General features: G+C 39.8%; 1 protein-coding gene across 2 annotated transcripts in view; it reads left to right on the top strand.

The window, feature by feature from the left end:
- Nucleotides 1-4,168: 4,168 nt before the first annotated feature.
- The window catches only part of akt2.S (v-akt murine thymoma viral oncogene homolog 2 S homeolog), a 35,295-nt gene continuing 24,794 nt past the window's right edge, over nucleotides 4,169-14,669 (top strand). Inside the window, 1 exon segment of one of the 2 annotated variants that reach the window (NM_001091632.1) lies at nucleotides 4,169-4,236. The gene's annotated coding sequence lies outside the window, so the exon portion shown is untranslated. 2 annotated transcript variants of the gene reach the window in all.

The following is a 14,669-nucleotide window of genomic DNA, read 5'->3' as shown; positions in this document are numbered from 1 at the left end:
TTTATACAGGTGACTGGAGTGCACTACTCAAACACACACTACTACAGGTAGGCTGGCTGCTTATAAACATAATGTGACCAGTGTCTAGATGGATGGTCCACACATAAACATTGGGGTGTTTTTTTTTCCAGAAATGTGTATAAAATGGGTGGTGGCAATGCCAGCTTTACTTGCAAGACTGCATTAATGAATGATTAAAGGAGGCCTTTTCCAAGAGAACCATAAGCCCCTTAGAAGAAGAATCTTCCAAAAAATGTTAGAACCCTAATTTTTTAAAATCAGTTTGAGTAGATTTAAAGCACATATTTCAGCATAGTGCAACACTACAAAGGCACAGGCATGTTAAAGCACTCAGTAACATCATGTACCCCTGAATGAACACCCACTGGCTTCATTAAAACCATCTTAATGGAACATGGCACTGATCACAGACCATTCCAACAGAAGACCAGGCAGAGTGTTGCATTGCTAGTAAAAGCAATGTATTCCTAATTTTTTTAATGTGGCCAAATCCCAAACCAAATCTGAACCTGAATTTGTATGTTCAAATTTGAACATATTCACAAAAAACGGATCTCAAAAACATTTACAATTTCAGTAGTTCGGTGTTCTAAATTCAGATGACATACTACTGTTTTGAAGATTGAATTTGGCCTACTCCGCACCAATCTGTGCCGATCTCTTAATTGCTTGCGGCCCCAACCCTGATAATATCCTAAATACCCTGATTAAGGGGCATTGTATAGTATTTTAGCAAATGTATCACCAGTTCTAGTTCTGAGCTATAAAAAACAAAAAATTCTTCCAAAAAAAATTAGAAAAAATTTCAACTTTTTTTTAAGCAAGCCTTATCTACTCTATTGCACTTCACCTGGTCTGAGGTGGCGAAGGCAAGTCTGGCGCAAGAGGTAACGTTCAGTAAAAGTTATTGAATTAGCGTAGTTATGTCCCTTCGCCATAGCACATAGCGTAAGGGTGTGAAGTAGCGCTAGCGAATTTACGCCAGCACTCATAAGTAAATCGGCAAAGTAACGAAATGACGTCACGCTGGCGAATTTGCGCTAGCGTTAGCTGCTTCGTGCTTTAGTGAATTTGCCCCATGGCATTGCTATTAAGGCTAAATTAATCTGAGCTAGAAATATAGAAACTACATTGTGCAATATTAACCAATTAGCAATTTGTTTTAAACAGTTTCCTACAAGTTAGAAATTGAAAGCAAATTACTTGATTGGATATTATTAGCAACTGCTTATTTTTTGAGCTGTAACTCTGTAATATTCCAAATCTTAATTAATATGATATTATGAAATATCAGATCCTGATATCTTAAAACAATAAAGCTTCAGAACCTGATTTCCTGGGAATTACATTTTTATTCAAAACAATGCGTTTTCACAACTACCCAAACTTGCAGGCCTGACTGGTTAAGGAATTGTGATGGCTGCACACATTCACCAATATAGCTCTACTGGGCAGGGATCACCTTCCTCCTGTCCCTATGACACTTAGCACTTAATGTTAATTTAACTGTACTTTGTAGTTATTATTAAATTGACCCGTGTTTGTTATATTAAATTATTATCCTGCTGTACAGTGTACATAAAAATCAATATATACAATACTACATACATATCTGAACTGAAAATCCCAATTAGCTAAGGCAGACACTAATAGAAAAGTGGTATAAAATATGATGTATGTATAATACAAATAAAGACCCTTGTTTAAACATATAAAAACTCTACTGCTTCAAAGTCCATAAACAGCCCTTGAAATACTGAAAAATAGGTTGTGTGACAAATATTGCATACTTTGTAAATAATGAAATGGACAATAAATTACAGCTATGTTATGTGCAAATTAGGGCTGGGATTTGGTTTGCTATTCAGCCATCTTTCAGCATTTGGGCAGAATCCAAATGTTATGGATTCAGAAAGAGATAGCATAGCAACTGCTAAGAATCAATGGGGCAGATTTACTAAAGGGCGAGGTGGCTAACACTAGCAAAGATTTGCAAGGACATCGCCATTTACTAACAGGCGTAGAGGACAATTCGCTTGTGAAAGAGTACAAGAGTTTTGCGCTCTATCGCCAGACGAATTTTCACTCAGATGAACAATCATTACTCCACAAATTCCCTATAGTGTGAACTTTACAGAAAGTTACCTCTTTCGTAAGAGTTTCCTTTGCCAGCTAAGACCTGGCAAACTAATAGGATGAAGCTACATCCTCCTCAATCTTACATCAGTGACATAAGCGGGATTGTCTTTAAAGGAGAAGGAAAGTCTATTTGCACTTGGGGGTGCCAAATGTTAGGCACCCCCAAGTGATTGTATTGACTTACCTGAAACCATGGGCTGGTGCTCCTATCGGCAGAAAACAGCACCAGCCCGGGGTTATACTAGTGAGCACCACAGAGAGATCTTCTTCCTGCTTTGGCTATTGGCTATTTCCTTCAACTGCGCATGAGTTTGCCGCGGGAAATTTGAAGAAAGAAGAAGACGGAAGAAGATCTCTCCTTGGTGCTCGCTAGAATAACCCCGGGTCGGTGCAGTTTTCTGCCAATAGGAGCACCGACTCGGGGGTTTGAGGTAAGTCAATACAATAACTTGGGGGTGCCTAACATTTGGCACTCCCAAGTGCAAACAGACTTTCCTTCTCCTTTAAAAGATGTAACTATTAAAAAATTTGTTTTAACATTTTTTTTCCCATTTAAAGGTCATGCCACATTTGATCCTGTCTAGGGCATTAGAGGATCTCTTTTGTCTTTATTTTGCTTCCTTGGACATTTGTAATAATAAGTGGTCACTTTAAGCATTTGCACCAACATGTCAAAGACGGATCAAAGTTTGTAAATATGCGGGTTGCGGTTCGGGTCGCGGCCTGTGTGGTGTGGGTTCAGGTCGAGTCCATGCAGGACTCTACCTCAAGCATCTTAGTGGTATATGTCAAAGATGTCTATATGATAAGGGTAGGAGTACACGGACGTCTTCGGTGCGATCCGATGCGCTGTGACAAAACGCCGGCGACAAATCACGTGGCGGAAATAAGGTAAGAGATAGAAAAGTCTGATGAAGTCACAGCATTGATCCGTGACACAAATGTCGGATGCAGACGCAGCGTCTGCATCCGAAAATCGTGTTGTGTCGGATTAACGCTGCGACTTCATCGACAATGCATTCACTTAACTTATTTCTGTTGCATGTGATTGTCACCGGCGTTTTGTCGTAGTGTGTCAGATTGAGCCAAAAACGTCCGTGTAGTCCTACCCCTATATGTAGGGTTGCCAACTTTTCTGGAAAAAAATACCGGCCTGCCTATATATTTATCTTTTTTCCCTATTAATCACATTGGGATCAACCATTATTCTTACCGGCCAGGTGGCGACCCTACCTATATGTACCCGTCCTATTCTATTTGAACTATTTCTGCTAGGCAGAAACTAACGTTAGCAAAAGTTCGCAAAGAAATGCTTGCGTTGATGAATTACGTAAGTGAAACTACACCAGCGTTATGCTTGATGCCAATGTTATTAGGAAAAAACTGCAAAAATATACGAAAGCCAGGTTTTTTTTCCAGAAAAGGTGACAACTAGGGTTGCCACCTGGCTGGTATTTTAACGGTCTTGCAGGTAAAAATGATGGTTGATCCCTAATGTTATTAATAGGGGAAAAAATAAATATATAGGAAGGCTGGTATTTTTTTCCAAAAAAGGTGGCAACCCTAGTTGGGCTGCAGAGACGCAACTTCACACTTTAGTTAATTAGCGGAGTTGTAGCGAATTTGCACCTGACAAAGTGATGTGAAGTGTGGCGAAGCCTCGAAGGCAATAATTCGCCCTTTGGTGAATTTGCCCCAATATCCGATTTGTTTCTCTAGCTTATAAGGTGTGGCTTAAAACTCTTTGAAATCTTCTTAAAATTAATTGTGATAAAACTGCTTAACGACTGTTGTTGTGAGAATTATTGTAAGGTTGTATTTAGCAGCAAACACCTCAGGCTCAGGAAATACAGGGAGATATCTCATTTTTCCTTTAGCACTAGCTGACAGCTTCCAAGCTTAAGCATTCATTTTGCCCTTATTAAACATGGCGACTACCTCGATTCCTGTGCTTTTCTGAGTAGAGCGGATGTGGGCGGACGCTTTAGACTCTATTCTCTGGAGTGCTGGTCGTTTTGCTAGGAGGGAGACATGAGAGTGGGGAGCGGCCGAGAAAGAGGAGCCTGACCCCGGGAGGTGAGAAGGATGAAAGGCCTACGTTAGGGCCTGTTGGGAAGGCCTAATGGTTGGGTGTGTTATGCCATTAGTACGGGTCGAGCGGAGGGACATAAATGTGTTTGCTACGGCAGAGGCCTACAGTGGGGCACTGGCAGGGTGGCAGGCAATACTTCTTGTAAACAGAGGCCTTAACGGTGTGGAGTGTTAGAGACACAACGAGGCCCTGTGCAGTCAGTGTAAAAGCTCCACACGTATTGCTAGTGGGCAGATATATAATAGTAACTAATGCACGGTGTCCTGACAGGGACGTATTTAGCAGAAGTCGCTTTCAATGTTGTGAGATGGTATAGCTGCACATATAATAGTACTGGCATGCTGGGCCGAGTCTTACTGCCACTGTTTTAACAGGTAAAGCCACTGGCATTTGTATCCATTTAGTGCTGCGTGGGGATGACCTGACTATGAATTTCGTTGCTTCCTGGTTATTGTGCCTATAAACAGTGTAGAAACACTTGTACTTGCTGATCTTTCCTCTACTGCTTATGCTTCGATGCTGAATTACCGCACAATCTATTTATGTTCAATCTCTGCTGTTAAATAACACAGCAGTAGTTACATAGTTGCACTGTGTGTATGTGGCAAAACCTGTGCCTCAAGCTACAGTCCCAGAGTTTGCCTAAAATCTGGGAACTCCCGACTTCTACATAAGTCAGTCCCATTGCCTGCTGGGTATTGTAGCCTTACATTAAACTTGGCAGTCGGGAAATTGTTAAACAAAAACTACATTACCCAACGTGCATTGGGAGACGCAGGATTGGCAAATTAGGGCCAGAAAAAAACTTAGGCTGGTTTCCAAAGTACAAGACCCCAAAAGTAGCTCAAATGTGTACCTTGGTTAGTTTGTACTTTCAAAACCTGCCTGGGCTTTAAATTAGTAGCCCAATTTGGCTGGAAAACTGCCATCCTGGCAACCCTATAGAGTCCTGCAGTGCAAAAGTGGGTACCGTGCGGAATGAGGGTAGGATTTTCGGGTGTGGGTATAAATGCGGGCTGCGGGTCTCATCTAAATTTCTTTATATTTCTTACAATTTGTTATATTGTCTTTATTTTACTTTTGATGATGTCACTTCTGATTTGCAGCAACATTACTTCCTGTTTAATGGTGGACGATAGGTTGCGGATAAGGCAGATTCTGGTCAGGGCCAGGAAACTGATCAAAGTTTGTAAATATGCGGGTTGCGGTTCGGGTCGCGGCCTGTGTGGTGTGGGTTCAGGTCGAGTCCATGCAGGACTCTACCTCAAGCATCTTAGTGGTATAACCTGGTGCTGTGGTATCTAGAGAGGTGGCAGAGCCAGGGGTACACAGAAAGCAGTAGGGCATGACAGGTAGATTGAAGTTGACCAGCACCAAAATGAATTTATTACCTGTTTAAATGTTTCTTTTAAGGTGCGACTTGGTAAGCTTCTCCATACCAGGAAAAACAGACAAAGACATAAGTACATAACAGCCAAAATATTTTTTTTTAAATGATTATTTTTGCATTGAAAGTCAGTTGAGAAGATAAAGCATAAAATTGTTATGGTGCTAATTTGGTTTTATAATCAAATGTACGTACTTCTTACTGTTTTTCTAGAGTACGACAGGGGGAAACCCATGTCTGTGAAATCCATTGGTTGATAAAATCACGCTAGCATTGTGCGAATTAATCTCATTTTCACAATAATCTCTATGCATTTTATAATTTTATAGCCTTACCTGACAAAACCCATTTCTCACAGGTGCTGTTTAGGGATGTAGCGAACTGTTCTGCGGCGAACTTGTTCGTGCGAACATCGGCTGTTCGCGTCCGCCGCAAGTTCGCGAACGTCGCGCGACGTTCGCCAATAGGCGTTCGCGTCAAAATCGTTCGACCATTCGACCATTCGGTCGCTAAAATCGAACGATTTTCGTTCGATTCGAACGAAAATCGTTCGATCGAACGATTAAAAATCCTTCGATCGTTCGAATCGAACGATTTTCGGATGTTCGAAGTTCGCAAACTGTTCGCGAACTGTTCGCATTTTTTGCCGGTGTTCGTGAACGGCGTTCGCGAACACATACTCGGCGGTTCGCTACATCCCTAGTGCTGTTGTGCTTATGCATGTACCTTACAAAGTGTATTTGCAGAAGCAGAGAGTCCTACCAGCACCTGTTAAAAGTTTTTTAACTAGATGGGGAGGGGGGGTTGCTAACAAAAAATGCTTTATGGAATGCTTGGGGAGAACACCTAAATGGTACCTGATGCTAAATGGCATCTAGAAGCAATGTTAGGCTGCAATTTGTACATGAATGAAAGCCATAATGATAATAACCTTGCTTGTCCGCTGAAAGTACTATATACCAGTGCCTGGTCTTATGTACTTTGTAAAGCTGAACAGCTATCGGAGATATTATTGCAAGGCCAGAATTATTGCTACAGTAATTTCAAAGTTACATAGCCGACTTGCAGATAAAGTATTATGGTTTCCCTTCTCACAGTTTTTATACATCCTTCAAGATTCAGTTCAGCAACAGCTGGAAGGTCAAACGTTAAAGGGATTCTGTCATGATTTTTATGGTGTCGTTTTTATTTCTAAATTACACTGTTTACACTGCAAATAATTCACTTTACAATATAAAATGTCATTCCTGAACCAGCAAGTGTATTTTTTTTAGTTGTAATATTGGTGTGTAGGCGCCATCTCAGGTCATTTTGCCTGGTCATGTGATTTCAGAAAGAGCCTGCACTTTAGGATGGAACTGCTTTCTGGCAGGCTGTTGTTTCTCCTACTCAATGTAACTGAATGTGTCTCAAGCGGGACCTGGATTTTACTATTGAGTGCTGTTCTTAGATCTACCAGGCAGCTGTTATCTTGTGTTAGGGAGCTGCTATCTGGTTACCTTACCATTGTTCTTTTGTTAGGCTGCTGGGGGTGGAAGGAAGGGGGGTGATATCACTCCAACTTGCAGTAAAGAGTGACTGAAGTTTATCAGAGCACAAGTCTCATGACTGGGGGCAGCTGGGAAACTGACAATATGTCTAGCCCCATGTCAGATTTTAAAATTTATTATAAAAAAAATCTTTTGAGAAATAGACTTCAGTGCAGAATTCTGCCGGAGCAGCAATATTAACTGATGCGTTTTGAAATTTTTTTTTTTTCCCATGACCATATACCTTTAAATCCCCAGTGCAGTCCAACTGCAAAAGGACACAAAATATATGCCTTAGCCTGCTTGATTTTGGTTTTACTGCTTTGGTGCTGCTTACTTCTTTAGCTCTTTAACATATTTAGAGAAACAACAATAACTACAGTTAGTGACGAAATACTCTTGTTTTCTCTGAGGAGCTTCACTGTCTCCTTAGGTGGTGATATTTTTGAGTGTTGTCACCATGCCGGATTAAACACTGCTATTTTAGGAATCCCAAAGGTTATGAGATTGGTCCTCAGGATCTTTGTAGTTGCTTGCCCTTAGGGGGTTAATGCGAGTAAGGTCTTGTTGGAGGTTGTGTGTGTGTGTCAGAGGTCTCACATCAACAACCATTGTCCTATAAATACTTTATGTAACTTCTGCGGTCATGCTGTACTTATTGCAGATTTAATGTTTATTCTTAAGCTGGCCATAGATTTTTTTTTAAAGATCTTTTCGTTATCGGTAGACCAAGCTTATCTTAAAACGATCGTTTAAATGTACGAGTTGTCCATCAACTAAAAAGACCATTTCAAGCGATGTTGTCTAGTTGAGGCCAGGAAAACTGAGGGTAGCTGCCTGCTTGGCCCTGCAAACATAGATAGATTTCACTGTGACCCATGAAAATTTTTTAAACTGTGCCGATTTTGTTTCCGACAGATGTCGGGACGAAAAATCGTTAGATGCACGATCATTCAATTCCCACTAACCTCACGATAATTTGACGGATTGCTTGGATTGCACTAAAATCGGTCGTTCACCAAAGAAAAATCATTGAGTCTATGGGGACCTTTAGAGGCACATTTATCATTGGTCAAATTTCGAATTCATGTGAGTTTTTAAAAAAAATAGAATTTCCTAAACTCGCGTGAATAGGATTCGATTCCAGTTTTAGAAACTCTATTCAACTTTTTTCTCTGAATCTCATATGATAAATCTCGAAAATCTGATTCGAATTTTTTAAAAAAAACTCGAATCGAATTGTAACTATTCACTAGTCGAATTGGACTGCTTTGGCCATTAAAAAAAACGTGAAAATTCAAATTTTTAATTCGACCCTTGATAAATCTGCCCCCTAGTGTATTGAGCTCCGAATACTCGGTATTGCTATTTTTGAGCACATGTTCTGCAAGACAGCAATGGTAGCCTTGTTGCCCATATAACTGAGAGAAGTACATGTAATGGCTTTACCCCAGGATAGTGAGCTCTGTGGAAAGCTGCATAAGTATAATAGCGCCTCTTAGCCCTTGCTCCTTTTTGAGGTGTGCTTTGGATTTGTGTTGGGGGAAGCTTGGGCTTTATATGGGATCCACCGAATCCACTATTTTGTATTCGGCCAAACCCCGGCATCCTTTGCAAAAGATTTGGCTGAATACCGAATCGGAATCCTAATTTGCATATGCAAATTAGGGTGGGAGGGGAAAACATTTGTAACTTCCTTGTTTTGTGTCAAGAAGTCATGTGATTTCCCTCCCTGTTCCTAATTTGCAAATGCAAATTAAGGTTTGGTTCAGCCAGGCAGAAGGATTCGGCCAGGCAGAATCCTGCTGAAAAATGCAGAATCCCGAACCGAATCCTTTTTTTGGGAAAAACTTTGATTCGGATTCTATCGAATGTGATATTACTTCGATTCTATTGGATCAAAAACTGACCTAATTTTGTTTGGTCTTTTTGAATTAGAATTTCAATTCGAAATTCAACCCTTGGTAAATATGCCCCTAAGGGTAATGTAGATGTTACTGTTATTGGTGTTACTGTTCCTTAAAGGTGTATGCATCGGCACATGAAAGTTGGACATCACAAATGTATTCCTTCAGGAGAAATTCTTATTTACAGCACTGGTTTACCACACTGCGATACATTAATCTGCCTTTATCATAAAAACAACAGATGCTAACGCTTTATTTTTGCTTAACCTGTCCAAACAAAACATTCAGACCCATCTGCTTTTGCTATTGGTCTCCTCATAGTGATTCTTTAGATACAGCAAAGCACCATCAGGTGACCCGGTGTTTAATGTTTGCCTAGCGTTTATTCTGCCAGGGCTGCTGTCTTTTGCCTTTACTTCTTGTTGGTTGCATGGAGCTGGTGTTTTTAAGTTCTGTCTTGTCCCAAAGCTGACAGTCCGACCAGATAAGGAGTCATATTCTAATTGCAGGTAACAATGCAAGTTCTGTTTTGATATGTTGTGTGTTTTTCTTGTGCTTTCTGAAAGGTTTGAGAGTTTCAGGAATATTGTTATATCTTGCCTTCATATAAAGCTGCAGATTTGTAAGCCTCTGGCAGCAGAATGTTAGAATTTCTAGTTAAAGGGATTCATGTCATGATTTTTATGATGTTTTTCATTTCTAAATTACACTGTTTACACTGCAAATAATTCATTCTACAATATAAAATTCCATTCCCGAATCAGCAAGTATATTTTTTAGTAATATTGGTGTATAGCCATCTCAGGTCATTTTGATGTCATGTGCTTTCAGAAAGAGTCAGCAGTTTAGGATGGAACTGCTTTCTGGCAGGCTGTTGTTTCTCCTACTCAATGTAACTAAATGTGTCGCAGTGGGACCTGGATTTTACTATTGAGTGTTGTTCTTAGATCTACCAGGCAGCTGTTGTGTTAGGGAGCTGCTATCTGCTTACCTTCCCATTGTTCTGTTGTTAGGCTGGTGGGGGGGAGGGGTGAACTCACTCCAACTTGCAGTACAGCAGTAAAGAGTGGCTGAAGTTTATCAGAGCAAGTCACATGACTGGGAGCAGCTGGGAAACTGACAATATGTCGATCCCCAGATTTAAAAATTAAATTTAAAAAAATCAGTAAGCTTTTTTGAGAAACAGATTTTAGTGCAGAATTCTGCCGGAGCAGCACTAGTAACTGATGTGTTTAAAAAAAAAAAAAAATTCCCATGACCGTATCCCGTGTTTTTTGAACCAATAAATGTGTATTTTTTTTTAGTTGTAGTATTGGTGTGTAGGCAGCCATCTCAGGTCATTGGGCCTGATCCTGTGCTTTCAGAAAGAGCCAGCACTTCACAATGGAAATGCTTTCAGATAAGCTAATGTACACATTCTTTCTGGAGGAATTTGACTGTTGAGTGCTATTCTCCTTTCTGTGACTAGGTACGGTATGGGGGCTTATTTAGAAAGGGAGGGGGAGTTGATATTACTTAAGTCTCTCTTTACTGTTGTGCTGCAGTTCAGAGTTTATTAGCGCACAAGTCATGTAGCTGAGAGCATCTGGGTAACTAGTCCAACATCAAACTTCCAAATTAAATATTAAAAAAAAGTTTCTGCTTTAGCTGCATTTTGTAAAACACCTGTTTTCCCATGACCGCGTCCCTTTAAGCATTTTGTCACCTGGGTTTTTTGTAGCTCCGTGACCAGGAACAAGAAGCTTGGAATTGTCCTTTTGGGGTTTGGCCGAATCCATGAATCGGCCGAATACCAGACCGAATCCAAATCCTAATTTCCATATGCAAATTAGGGGCGGGAAAGGAAAAGGTGGGGGGAAATGTTTTATACTTCCTTGTTTTGTGACAAAATTGTGCGATTTCCCTTCCTACGCCTAATTTATATATGCAAATTAGGATTCGGATTCGGTTCAGCCATGCACAAGGCCGGATCCTGCTGAAAAAGGCCGAATCCTGGCCAAATCCCGAACCGAATCCTGGATCCGGTGCATCCCTAATTGACATCTTACAATACTACTATGTAATTAAGAAAAAGCACAGAAATAAACATCAGGCCATCCATAATGCAGATGGCACACAGAAAATTGCCTCTACTACAAAATGCTCCGTGTGACTATTTGAAATGGATGCAGGCAAAACAGAAGAATGGCAAAATGTTACAAAATTGTATTCTTGTTCAGTTTGATGCGATTCATACATTTTAGCAATGGCTGATGCTGTGCCAGTCAGCATAGAGACATGGCAGATTCAAGGAAAGGGCAATGGCTCGTCTGAGTAAACGCAGGTGGAAAGAAGCTGAGGCTGCACCTAGGGATGCCACCTAGCCGGTATTTCACTGGCCTAGCCGGTAAAATACCTGCCAAGGCTGGGGCCGGTATTACAAATTTACCGGCAATGCATTTGCCAGTAAATTTGTAATACCCTTAAAAAAAAGCCCTTGGCCCGCCCCCAATTCGCACAGAACTTAACTTTTTTTTCAGTCTTCTGGTCATTGCGCGATGTTGCGCCACCCCCTTTGCATCATGGTATGTAGCTCCGCCCCTCTGCATCACAGACCGCCCCCTTTTGCCCCCCCAGCGGCTGGTAACATTTTTCAGAAAACGTGGCAACCCTAGCTGCACCTCATATCACATTAGCCTTAGGACTTGTGCCTAAACAGACTAGATCCTTATAAGACCAGTAATAAATAAATATATATATAATTTATTTTATTTTTTAAATTTGTTTCTTTTTAACAAAAAAAAACCAAGACAGTTTAAACTTTTAATTCGCAAAGCTTTTATTAAGAAACTACTTACCGATTCTCTGCATGCGCTCCTCTTCAGACAGGGTGACGATCCATCGTGTGGTGCACGATTTATCCTCCCTGCCTTCTATAGGAGATAGCCAGGGAGGAGAAATCGAGCACCGAACAATGGATCGTCACCCTGTCGCCGTTTCTGAAGAGGAGCGCATGCAGAGAATCGGTAAATCATTTCTCAATAAAAGCTTTGCGAATTAAAAGTTTAAACTGTCTTGGTGGTTTTTTTTTCGTTAAAAAGAAACTTTTTTTTAAAAAAAAATTGTTACTGGTCCTTTAGACCTGACTTAACTCCTAAAGCTGAGCTTTGTCAATAACCAGAACTGCTCAATGTTAAAGGAGAGGGGTTCTGGTTCTGTTCCAAAATGTCACTATCTCTTTAAACTTCCAGAACAGCATTTAATGCTACAGTATTGTACTTATAATTACAGGTATAGGATCTGTTATCCAGAAAGCTCCAAATTACGGAAAGACAGTCTCTCATTGGGGCATATTTATCAAAGAGTGAAGTTAGAGATCACCACAGTCCGCTAGAGTGAAATTCCGCCACTCTCCATTCATTTCTATGGGATTTTGAAAGGCATATTTATCAAAGGGTGAACTTTCACTTTCACCCATTGATAAATACTCTTTTAAAAATCCCATAGAAATGAATGGAGAGTGGCGAAATGTCACACTAGCGGACTGTGGTGATCTCTAACTTCACTCTTAAATATGTCCCATAGACTCCATTTTATCCAAATCTTTAAAAAAGCGATTTTTAATAATAAGACCGTACGAATTACGGAAATATCCTTTATCTGGAAAGCCCTAGGTCCCAAGCTTTCTGGACAACAGGTCTGATACCTATAATAGCAAAACATTAATTAGTTAGTTCTTTTCCTTTAGGAGCAATGTTGCTTTATGCCAATGAATGAAAGCTAATAGGTGATAGATACAGGCGACACTCCTGATAAAAATCAGGAAAAGTTTATTGCAGTAATAGGGTTAACATCCTCACTTTATTTGTTTCGGGAAAACTCCCTTAATCATAGGCATCATTGCATGAAAGCTGCCATATCGCCTGCTTATGCTGAAACATTTTCCATAGCTCTCAATAGAACCGTTATAAATATTTTCGGCTGTTTTGCTGGTGATGTTGTCAAAGGATTTCATAATACAGGTGTGAGACCTGTTATCCAGAATGCTTGGGACCTGGGGCTTTGTCGATAACGACTCTTTCTGTAATTTGGATCTTCATGCTTTGTTTACTAGAGAATCATGTAAACATTAAATAAACCCAATAGGCTGGTTTTGCTTCCAATAAGGATTAATTATATCTTAGTTGGGATCAAGTACAAGCTACTGTTTTATTATTACAGAGGAAAAGAAAAAATTTTTTAATTTGGATTATTTAGACAAAACGAAGTCTATAATTCGGATCTTTCTGCATAACAGGTTTCTGGATCACATACCTATACAAATAATACTGTTTTCTTTTTAATACAATGTAGATGCAACTATAATGAATGTTTACAAGGTCTTCAATCATGTGTTGAGATCCCAAATTTGTGGTCCGATTGTGGCTCCAGTTAGACAACATTATTTATCTTGACTTTACTTGCCCTTAAAGGGGAACTATCCTGAAAATGAATATTTAATATAAGCTTCCTCATACTAAAGTAAGAAACTTTCTAAATACAATCAATAAAAAAATCTTCATTGTTTCTGAAATAATCAACTTTATCTTCACTATTCCTGTCTCCGCATCTGTTTCTCTTCAACAGCAGTGTGAAAATAGGCTGTGCAAAATAAAAAATGTATCTAATATAGTTAGTTAGGAAAAAATGTAATCTATAAAGCCTGGCGTGACTGAATGTCTAATATAATAGCCAGAACACTACTTCCTGCTATTCAGATCTCTAACTCTGAGTTAGTCAGCGACTTGAAGGGGGGCCACATGGTAAATTTCTGTTCAGTGAGTTTGCAATTGATCCTCAGCATTCAGCTCAGATTCAAAAGCAACAGTTATGACTCATGTGGCCCCCCCTCTTGTCTTTGATTGGTTACTGCCTGGTAACCAGGGTAACCAGTCAGTGTAAACCAAGAGAGCTGAAAAGCAGGAAGTAGTGTTCTGTTCTGTTATGTTCCACATCCAGTCACTCCTGCCTTTATACATTACATTTTTGCCTAACTAACTATATTAGAAACATGTTTTATTTTGCACAGCCTATCTATTTACCCAGTTTTTATTTTCACACTGAACAATTCCTTTAATGCAACAGTTGGGTGTCAGATATTTATTGACGGCTCAATATATCTTATAGAAGGAGCTTCCTTTCCTAGCAGATGTATTAGAACTCTTTCAAATAACTAATTCCAGTACAAACAAAATCGAACAATAACTGCCTTTTGCACAAATTCTGCATGTAGAGAGACAGGATTTCTGGTGATTTTAATAGTGAGGTCTAATACATCTTCTAGGCAAAAGGAGCCTCCCTATAAGATATATTGGATCATTCATCTGACACCCAACTCCTGAATGCAGGAGAAACAGATGCTAGAGGAAAAGTGAAGATAAACTTGATTATTTCAGAAATGGTACAGAATTTTTAATTGATTGTATTTAGAAAGTTTCTTATTACAGTATGCAGTAACTTTTATTAAATTTTCATTATCGTCATAGTTCACCTTTAAATCTGAAAACACCTCCTTTTCTACTGGTGGTACTTTTCTTAGGATGAAGGGGAAACGAAATCCCACCTAAGTTTTAGAC

Source organism: Xenopus laevis, chromosome 8S, assembly GCF_017654675.1.
Source record: "Xenopus laevis strain J_2021 chromosome 8S, Xenopus_laevis_v10.1, whole genome shotgun sequence".
NCBI lineage: Eukaryota > Metazoa > Chordata > Amphibia > Anura > Pipidae > Xenopus > Xenopus laevis.
The sequence above is the reverse complement of the archived record's forward strand: the minus strand, read 5'-3'. Positions and strand labels throughout refer to the sequence as shown.